The sequence below is a fragment of the Lipotes vexillifer genome, unplaced genomic scaffold (genome assembly GCF_000442215.2).
Source record: "Lipotes vexillifer unplaced genomic scaffold, Lipotes_vexillifer_v1.1 scaffold190, whole genome shotgun sequence".
NCBI classification, from domain to species: domain Eukaryota; kingdom Metazoa; phylum Chordata; class Mammalia; order Artiodactyla; family Lipotidae; genus Lipotes; species Lipotes vexillifer.
The window spans coordinates 3,315,455-3,326,570 of record NW_006794958.1 but is presented as its reverse complement, the minus strand read 5'-3'; positions in this window follow the sequence as shown (position 1 = coordinate 3,326,570).

Here is an 11,116-nt window from a genome sequence, read left to right as displayed (position 1 = left end):
TATATGTGTTATCATACAGTATTTGTTTTTCTTTTTCTGATTTACTTCACTCTCTATGACAGACTCTAGGTCCATCCATCACTACAGATAACTCAATTTCATTTCTTTTAATGACTGAATAAGATTCCATTCTATATATGTGCCATATCTTCTTAATCCATTCATCTGTTGATGGACACTTAGGCTGCTTCCATGTCCTGGCTATTGTAAATACAGCTGCAATGAACATTTTGGTACATGACTCCTTTTGAATTATGGTTTTCTCAGGGTATACACCCAGTAGTGAGATTGCTGGGTCATCTGGTAGTTCTGTTTTTAGTTTTTTAAGGAACCTCCATACTGTTCTCCATAGTGGCTGTATCAATGTACATTCCCACGAACAGTGCAAAGGGTTCCCTTTTCTCCACACCCTCTCCAGCATTTATTGTTTGTAGCTTTTTTGATGATAGCCATTCTGACCAGAGTGAGATGATATCTCATTGTAGTTTTGATTTTCATTTCTCTAATGATTAATGTTGAGTATTCCTTGATGTGTTTGTTGGCAATCTGTATATCTTCTTTGGAAAAATGTCTATTTAGGTCTTCTGCCCATTTGTAGATTGGGGTGTTTGTTTTTTTGATATTGAGCTGCATGAGCTGCATGTAAATTTTGGAGATTAATCCTTTGTCCATTGCTTCATTTGCAAATATTTTCTCCCATACCGAGGGTTGTCTTTTCGTCTTGTTTATTGTTTCCTATGCTGTGCAAAATCTTTTAAGTTTCATTAGGTCCCATTTGTTTATTTTTGTCTTTATTTCCATTTCTCTAGCAGGTAGATCCAAAAGGATCTTGCTGTAATTTATGTCATAGAGTGCTCTGCCTATGTTTTCCTTTAAGAGTTAGATAGTCTCTGGCCTTACATTTAGGTCTTTAATCCATTTTGAGTTTATTTTTGTGTATGGTGTTAGGGACTGTTCTAATTTCATTCTTTTACATGTAGCTGTCCAGTTTTCCCAGCACCACTCATTGAAGAGGATGTCTTTTCTCCACTGTATATTCTTGCCTCCTTTATCAAAGATAAGGTGACCATATATGCATGGGTTTATCTCAGGGCTTTCTATCCTGTTCCACTGATCTATATTTCTGTTTTTGTGCCAGTACCATACTGTTTTGATTACTGTAGCTTTGTAGCATAGTCTGAAATCAGGGAGCCTGATTCCTCCATCTCAGTTTTTCATTCTCAAGATTGCTTTGGCTCTTTGGGGTCTTTGGTGTTCCATACAAATTATGAATTTTTTTGTTCTAGTTCTATGAAAAATGCCAGTGGTAGTTTGATAGGGATTGCATTGAATCTGTAGATTGCTTTGGGTAGTATAGTCATTTTCAGTGTTGATTCTTCCAATCCAAGAACATGGTATGGCTTTCCATCTATCTGTATCCTCTTTAATTTCTTTAATCAGTGTCTTATAGTATTTCTGCATACAGGTCTTTTGTCTCCTTAGGTAGGTTTATTCCTAGATATTTTATTCTTTTTGTTGCAGTGGTAAATGGGAGTGTTGTCTTGATTTCAGTTTCAGATTTTTCATCATTAGTGTATAGGAATGCAAGAGATTTCTGTATCCTGCTAATTAATTTTGTATCCTGCAACTTTACCAAATTTACTGATTAGCTCTAGTACTTTTCTGGTAGCATCTTTAGGATTCTCTATGTATAGTATCATGTCATCTACAAACAGTGACAGCTTTACTTCTTCTTTTCTGATTTGGATTCCTTTTATTTCTTTTTCTCCTCTGATTGCTATGGCTAAAAATTCCAAAACTATGTTGAATAATAGTGTTGAGAGTTGGGAACCTTGTCTTGTTCCTGATCTTAGTGGAAATGGTTTCAGTATTTCACCATTGAGGACAATGTTGGCTGTGGGCTTGTCATATATAGCCTTTATTATGTTGAGGAAAATTCCCTCTATGCCTACTTTCTGGAGGGTTTTTATCATAAATGGGTGTTGAATTTTGTTGAAAGCTTTCTCTGCATCTATTGAGATGATTGTATGGTTTTTATCCTTCAATTTTTATTATGGTGTTTCACATTGTTTGATTTGCATATATTGAAGAATCCTTGCATTCTTGGGATAAACCCCACTTCATCATGGTGTATGATCCTTTTAATGTGCTGTTGGATTCTGTTTGCTAGTATTTTGTTGAGGATTTTTGCATCTATATTCATCAGTGATATTTGCCTGTAGTTTTCTTTCTTTGTGACATCTTTGTCTGCTTTTGGTATCAGGCTGATGGTGGACTTGTAGAGTGAGTTTGGGGGTGTTCCTCCCTCTGCTATATTTTGGAAGAGTTTGAGAAGGATAGGTGTTAGCTATTCTCTAAATGTTTGATGGAATTCGCATGTGAAGCCCTCTGGTCCTGGGCTTTGGTTTGTTGGAAGATTTTTAATTACAGTTTCAGTTTCAGTGCTTGTGATTGGTCTGTTTATATTTTCTATTTCTTCCTGGTTCAGTCTCGGAAGGCTGTGCTTTTCTAAGCATGCATCCATTTCTCCCAGGTTGTCCATTTTATTGGCATATAGTTGCTTGTAGTAATCTCTCATGATACTTTGTATATCTGCAGTGTCAGTTGTTACTTCTCCTTTTTCATTTCTAATTCTATTCATTTTAGTCTTCTCCCTTTTTTTCTTGATGAGTCTGGCTAATGGTTTATCAATTTTGTATCTTCTCAAAGAACCAGTTTTTAGTTTTATCGATCTTTGCTCTTGTTTCCTTATTATTTTTTTTTTTCATTTATTTCTGAACTGATCTTTATGATTTCTTTCCTTCTACTAACGTTGGGGTTTTTTTGTTCTTCTTTCTCTAATTGCTTTAGGTGTAAGGTTAGGTTGTTTATTTGAGATGTTTCTTGTTTCTTAAGGTAGGATTGTACTGCTATAAACTTCCCGCTTAGAACTGCTTTTGCTGCATCCCATAGGTTTTGGGTCATCGTATTTTCATTGTCATTTGTTTCTAGGTATTTTTTGATTTCCTCTTTGACTTCTTCAGTGATCTCTTGGTTATTTAATAGTGTATTGTTTAGCCTCCATGTGTTTGTATTTTTTACAGATTTTTTTCCCGTAATGATATCTAGTCTCATAGCATTGTGGTCAGAAAAGGTACTTGATACGATTTCAATTTTATTAAATTTACCAGGGCTTGATTTTTGTCCCTGGATATGATCTATCTTGGAGAATGTTCCATGAGCACTTGAGAAGAAAGTGTATTCTGTTGTTTTAGGATGGAATGTCATATAAATATCAATTAAGTCCATATTGTTTAAAATATCATTTAAAGCTTGTGTTTCCTTATTTATTTTCAATTTGGATGATCTGTCCATTGGTGAAAGTGTGGTGTTAAAGTCCCCTACTATGATTGTGTTACTGTTGATTTCCCCTTTTATGGCTGTTAGTATTTTCCTTATATATTGAGGTGCTCCTAAGTTGGGTGCACAAATATTTACAATTGTTATATCTTCTTCTTGGATTGATGACTTGATCATTATGTACGTCCTTCCTTGTCTGTTGTAATAGTCTTTGTTTTAAACTCTATTTTGTCTCATGTGGGAAATGATACTCCAGCTTTCTTTTGATTTCCATTTGCATGGAATATCTTTTTCCATCCCCTCACTTTCAGTCTCTATGTGTCCATAAGTGTGAGGTGGGTCTCTTGTAGACAGCATATATATTGGTCTTGTTTTTGTATCCATTCAGCCAGTCTTTGTCTTTTTGTTGGAGCATTTAATCCATTTACATTTAAGGCAGATATTGATATGTATGTTCCTTTTACCATTTTTTAAATTGTTTGGGTTTGTTATTGTAAGTCTTTTACTTCTCTTGTGTTTCCTGCTAAATGTGTTTAACATTTGATGTAAAGCTGGTTTGGTGGTGCTAAATTGTCTTTGCTTTTGCATCTCTGTAAGGGTTTTAATTTCTCCATCAAATCTGAATGAGATCCCTGCTGGGTATAGTAATCTTGGTTGTAGGTTTTTCTCCTTCATCACTTTAAATATGTCCTGCCACTCCCTTCCGGCTTGCAGAGTTTGTTCTGAAAGATCAGCTGTTAACCTTATGGGGATTCCCTTGTGTGTTATTTTTCCCTTGCTGCTTTTAATATATTTTCTTTTTATTTAATTTTTGATAGTTTGATTAATATGTGTCTTGGCCTGTTTCTCCTTGGATTTATCCTGTATGGGACTCTCTGTGCTTCCTGGATTTGATTAAGTATTTCATTTCCAATATTAGGGAAATTTTCATCTATAATCTCTTCAAATATTTTCTCAGTCCCCTTTCTTTTTCTCTTCTTTTTCTGGGACCCCTATAATTCGAATATGGGGTCCTTTAAGGTTGTCTCATAAGTCTCTGAGATTGTTCTCAATTCTTTTCATTCTTTTATCTTTATTCTGCTCTGCAGTAGTTATTTCCAGTATTTTATCTTCCAGGTCACTTATCCATTTTTCTGCTTCTGTTATTCTGCTATTGATCCCTTCTAGAGAATTTTTAATTTCATTTATTGTGTTTTTCATCACTCTTTGTTTGCTCTTAGTTCTTCCTGGTCCTTGTTAAATGTTTCTTGTATTTTCTCCATTCTATTTCCAAGATTTTACATCATCTTTACTATCATTATTCTGAATTCTTTTTTTAAAATGCTTTTTTATCGTTTGTGTTGTATGCATTATGTTTTGTGGCCCTGTGAATTGTTAATATTCTGTTTCCAAAATTTTAAAGTATATAGCTTATATATAAGTCTTCACAGAATTCCTACTAGAAATAATGCAATTTTTTGAATACTGTTAACTATATAGGCCAGGTACAAATTACCCTCTGAATATTTACCTGTAAAACATAGAATTTATTGGATATCTATTGACAGAAGTATAACATCAGGAAATAGGTATTAAATATTCTGTGTAATAGGAACATTCCTATGTTTATTTGATATTGTCACAGAAAAGCAATTCTTTATATTTTTATTCAGTAAGTTATGTTCTAATCATAATGTTGATAACTCACTATTTAGTGAAATCCTCTGAATAAAATTAGCAAGAGTGGGAATCTTTGTCTTGTTTCTGAACTTAGAGGAAATGCTTTCAGCTTTTCACTCTTAAGTATGTTTTAGCAGTGGGCTTGTCATACATGGCCTTCATTATGTTGAGAGATGCTCCCTCTATACACATTTTGAGAGTTTTTATCATAAGTAGATATTAAATTTTGCCAAGTGCATTTTCTGCATCTATGGTAATTATTTTATTGTTTATTTTGTTGATGTAATATATCACATTGATTTGTGGATGTTGAACCATCCTTCCATCCCTGGATAAATCCCACTTGATTGTGGTGTATGATCTTTTTAACGTAGTTTTGGATTCAGTTTGCTAATGTTTTGTTGAAGGCTTTTGTATCTATACTCATCAGATTTGTTGACCTAGAATTTTCTTTATGATGTCCTCATCTGGTTTTGGTATCAGGCTAATTCTAGCCTCATAATATAAGTGTGGAAATGTTCCCTCTTCTATTTTTTGAAAGAGTTTGAGAAGAATTGTTTTTCTTTTTTAAATGCTGGGTACAATTTACCAGTGAAGACATCTGGTCCTGTATTTTTTTTTGCTGAGAGGTTTTTGATTACTGATTACCTTATTTTCTTAAAAATGTAGTACTACAAGTCTATAAGCTATTTTCAGCAACTCACATTATATAATAATCCTGTAAGTCCAGAAAAAATTCAGACTGCTGCTCAGTAGCACAAGCCAGAACCATACAGATGGATGTGTGAGATTGACATAGTTGTGAAGGAGGCTGAAGTAGCATCAAAGAGTATCTTGTTAAAAAATCAATAGGACAAAACTAAAACAAATATTGTACAATATCACAAGGGAATAATCCCACTGTGGATCACAGAGTTTTGGCATTTACTTTATACTTTTTCTAGGGACGTTTTAGAACATTTTATTTCAATTAGTATTTAATATTTTCTTTTGAATTTTGGCATGTCACTTGCTATTTTCTTGACTTAACACAGAGACAGAAGTAACCAAGACAGACGCCAGTCTTTATAACCTAATCTTGAGAATAAACACATATCACTTCCATTGTATGCAGCTGATCACACAGACAAATCCTGGTACAGTGTGAGGAGGAACTACAGGAGAGTGTGAATGCCAGAAAGGGGAAAATTGCGGGGGGGGGGGGCATTTTGGAATCTGGCTATTAAGTACTAAAACCACTTCATACAGATTCACTGTAAAAGTCAAATATGGTTATTGGTATTCCTACATAAAAAATGTATGGCTTTATATTCTTTGGCCAGATCATTTAAGTGAGGGACAGAAGTTTAGTTTCACTTGAGGTCACAAAGTTAATAAGGGTTAACTAATGATAAAGTTTAGCATTTTCAATTCAAAGCTCATGATTTTGCTACTGAACACAAAAACAAAAAACAAACTTTCCTCTCCAGTTTGTGTCTGAATATGTATGTACTTATGTATATACGTGCCTAGTATTGAGCTCCTGATCTCCCTGATCCAAACCTATTCATCCACTTATCTGTTCTAAATTAATGGCAATTTCATATTTACTTTCTTGAGTCAAAACTTGGAGTCAGTCTTTCTCTTGCACTGCACATACCATCTATAAACACTTCTGAGCTGGACTTTCCAATCACTTCTCTTTACCTCTTTCATTAGTCTAAACTCCTTGTGGTCCAATATACCATCACTTCACTCAGATCATTCCAGTAGCTCACTTCAGTGTGTTCTCTGTGCACTAGCCCAAAAGACTGTTAAATGTTAAATCGTCCCATTTCCTGACTAAAATATTTCCCATGACTTCAGGTCATTCCCAGTTAAAGCAAAGACTCCTCAAGGCCCTACACATAAATTTTACATTTCTGATGACTCTCTTATGTTTCTTATTAACTGTATCTCCTATTTCTGTCCATTCAGGCCAGGCTTACCTCACTTGTTTGGACTCCTGTCGATTTATCAAACACTCAGGGCCTTTTTACTTGCCTTTCCCTCTGCCTGGTATTCCCTTATCTGAAATTCATTCCTTCCATCAGATTTTTATTCAAATACAAATTCTCAGTGATATATCCCCCAACCACCCTCTTTATATTGCTTACCCTTTCCCTCCCCAGAACTCTTTCCATCTTCCCTACTGTACCTTTTCCTCAGTAATTAGCAGCGTCCTGTCCATTATACTATCTTTCTGTTTTTTCTGTAGTCTCCTAATCATAACTTGGCTACACTTGAACATAAACTCTATGAGGCCAGGATTCTTATGTTTTGAGTTTTATGTTTTATGTTTTGAAGGAGTTAAGAATTTCTTGGTATTGTTATTAGAAATGATACCAATGTCAGTAATGTTATTCTTACTTTGGTAGACATTCTGGAAGGGAGGAGTGAAGCAAAACAAATACACTTGACTTAATTTCTTGCGTGGGGTCACAGTAAAGCTTAATCATTTAAGCATGCTTCATTCTATATCAAAGAATTTCTGAGATACAGCAGTGAAAACTAGACAGTAGAGGTCTATCATTTCTATTTTTTTAAGCTAGTTACCTATCTCATGGTGTTTTATTTAATATATATATACACACACACACACACATATATATATTGTTGTTGTTGTTGCATTCTGTTTTATTTTTTTCCCACATCTTTATTGGAGTATAATTGCTTCACAATATTGTGTCAGTTTCTGCTGTAGAACAAAGTGAAACAGCCGTATGTATACATATATCCCCATATCTCCTCCCTCTTGAGCCACCCTCCCACCCTCCTCCCTATCCCATCCCTCTAGGTTGTCGCAAAGCATCAAGCTGATCACCCTGTTCTATGCAACAGCTTCCTACTAGCTATTCATTTTACATTTGGTAGTGTATATATTGTCAATGCTACTGTCAACTTCATCCCAGCTTCCTCTTCCCTCCAGTGTCCTCAAGTCCATTCTCTACGTCTGCGTCTTTATTCCTGTCCTGCTCCTAGGTTCATCAGTGTGGCTTTTTTAGTTTCTATATATATATATGTATTAGAATAAGATATTTGTTTTTCTCTTTCTGACTTACTTCACTCTGTATGGCAGACTCTAGGTCCATCAACCTCACTACAAATAACTCAATTTTGTTCCTTTTTATGGCTGAGTAATACTCCGTTGTATATATGTTTCACATCTTCTTTATCCATTCATCTGTTGATGGATATTTAGATTGCTTCCATGTCTTGGCAATTGTAAAAAGTGCTGCAGTGAACATTGTGGCACATGTATCTTTTTGAATTATGGTTTTCTCAGGGTATATGCTCAGTAGTGGGATTGCTGGGTCATCTGGTAGTCCTATTTTTAGTTTTTTAAGGAACCTCCATACTGTTCGCCATAGTGGCTGTATCTACTTACATTCCCACCAATATTGCAGGAGGGTTCCCTTTTCTCCACACCCGTTCCAGCATTTATTTTTTGTAGATTTTTTGATGATGGCCATTCTGACCAGTGTGAGGTGATACCGCATGTGGTTTTGATTTGCATTTCTCTAATGATTAGTGTTCAGCATCTTTTCATTTATTTGTTGGCCATCCGTATGTTTTCTTTGCAGAATTGCCTATTTAGGTCCTCCACCCATTTTTGGATTTGGTTGTTTGTTTTTTTGATATTGAGCTGCATGAGCTGCTTGTATATTTTGGAGATTAATCCTTTGTCAGTTGCTTTGTTTGTAAATATTTTCTCTCATTCTGAGAGTTGTCTTTTTGTCTTGTTTATGGTTTCCTTTGCTGTGCAAAACTTTTAAGTTTCATTAGGTCCGATTTGTTTATTTTTGTTTTTATTTCCATTTCTCTAGGAGGTGGGTCCAAAAGGATCTTGCTGTGATTTATGTCACAGAAAGTTCTGCCTATGTTTTCCTCTAAAATAATAAAATACCTAGGAATAAACCTACCTAAGGAGGCAAAAGACCTGTACTCAGAAAACTATAAAACACTGATGAAAGAAATCAAAGATGACATAAACAGATGGACAGATATACCATGCTCCTGGATTGCAAGAACCAATATTATAAAAATGACTATACTACCCAAAGCAATCTACATGTCCAATGCAATCCTTATCAAATTACCAATGACATTTTTCACAGAACTAGAAGAAGAAATTTTACAATTTGTATGGAAACAAAAAAGACCCCAAATAGCCAGAGCAATCTTGAGAAAGAAAAATGGAGTTGGAGGATTCAGGCTTCCTGACTTCAGATTATACTACAAAGCTACAGTAATCAAGACAGTATGATACTGGTACAAAAACAGAAATACAGATCAATGGAAAAGGATAGAAAGCCCAGAGTAATCCCATGCACACTTTATCTTTGACAAAGGAGGCAAGAATATACTTCAATAAGTGGTGTTGGGAACACTGGACAGCTACATGTAAAAGAATGAAATTAGAACACTCCCTAACACGATACACAAAAATAAACTGAAAATGGATTAAAGACCTAAACATAAGGCCAGACACTGTATTATATTTTAATATATTTTATCTCCCAGTAATGTACCAACGTTGATTTCCTTTTATTTTTGTGGTACGCGGGCCTCTCCCTGTTGTGGCCTCTCCCGTTGTGGAGCACAGGCTCTGGATGCATAGGATCAGTGGCCATGGCTCATGGGCCCAGCCACTCCGCGGCATATGGGATCTTCTTGGGCCAGGGCACGAACCTGTGTCCCCTGCATCAGCAGGCAGACTCTCAACCACTGTGCCACCAGGGAAACCCTAATTTCCTTTTTAAAAAAAGTTTATTGTGGAAACACAACATGAGATTTACCCTCTTAAAATTTTTCAAGTGTACAGTGTGTTATTGTTGACTATAGGTACAATGTTGAACAGCAGATCTCTAGAGCTGATTCATCTTGCTTGACTAAAACTTGTTCTATGATTAGTAACTCTCCTTTCCCCCTCCCCCCATTCTAGATACCTCATATAATAGGAATCATGGAGAATTTGTCTTACTGTAACTGGCTTATTTCACTTAGCATAATGCACCATGGTATTTTTTTTAACTTTTTATTTCATATTGGAGTATAGTTGATTAACAATGTTGTGTTAGTTTCAGGTGTACAGCAAAGTGATTCAGTTATACATACACATGTATCTATTCTTTTTCAAATTTTTTTCCCCTTTTAGGTTGTTACATAATATTGAGCAGAGTTCCCTGTGCTATACAGTAGGTCCTTGTTGGTTATCCATTTTAAATATAGCAGTGAAGGGTGGGGGCTGGGGCACATAGTTACAGAGTTTGGGATTGACATTATATCACTTCTATTTTTTTTTTTTTTTTTTTGCGGTATGTGGGCTTCTCACTGTTGTGGCCCCTCCCATTGCGGAGCACAGGCTCTGGACGCGCAGGCTCAGCGGCCATGGCTCACGGGCCCAGCCGCTCCGTGGTGTGTGGGATCTTCCTGGACCGGGGCATGAACCCGTGCCCCCTGCATTGGCAGGCGGACTCTCAACCACTGCGCCACGAGGGAAGCCCATCACTTCTATTTTAAGGCAAAAAGAATCATTTCTATTTTGAAGTTGAAAAACTGGTAGGAAAAAAAGATGAATGCAACATGTAACGGCCACATCTGAAAAATTGATACATTACCACCAACACTGAAAATCCTAAAATCATTCCCACTGGACTTCAGTTATTGACTCCAACAAAATTAATGTACTGTCTGCAATCATTACAGTGGTTAAAAAAATTAAAAATAAATCTAGTATCAAATGTCAAAAGAAATTTCAAAGCAGATTGGATTCCTGAGATGATAAAAACAAGGAGTCAATGATTCTATTGATTTTTTTTTGGTGGGGGTGAGGGAGGAAAGGAAGGATGAAAGAATAAAATAATGAAGGCACTCATTAGATTAATAATACATTGGAAAACTATTTAAATTCTAGTTTTTAGATTCAATATCTGATACTGAAATCATAAATAAATATGAAATGGACAGGTGCCTACATTTCTTAACACCATGGTTATTTACTCTTAAAACAAATCAGGTAATTGATGATGAAATTAAATTCATCTTATAATCACTTATTGGTTAATTGAGACTCTTCATCCCTTGCTAGAAATGTTTC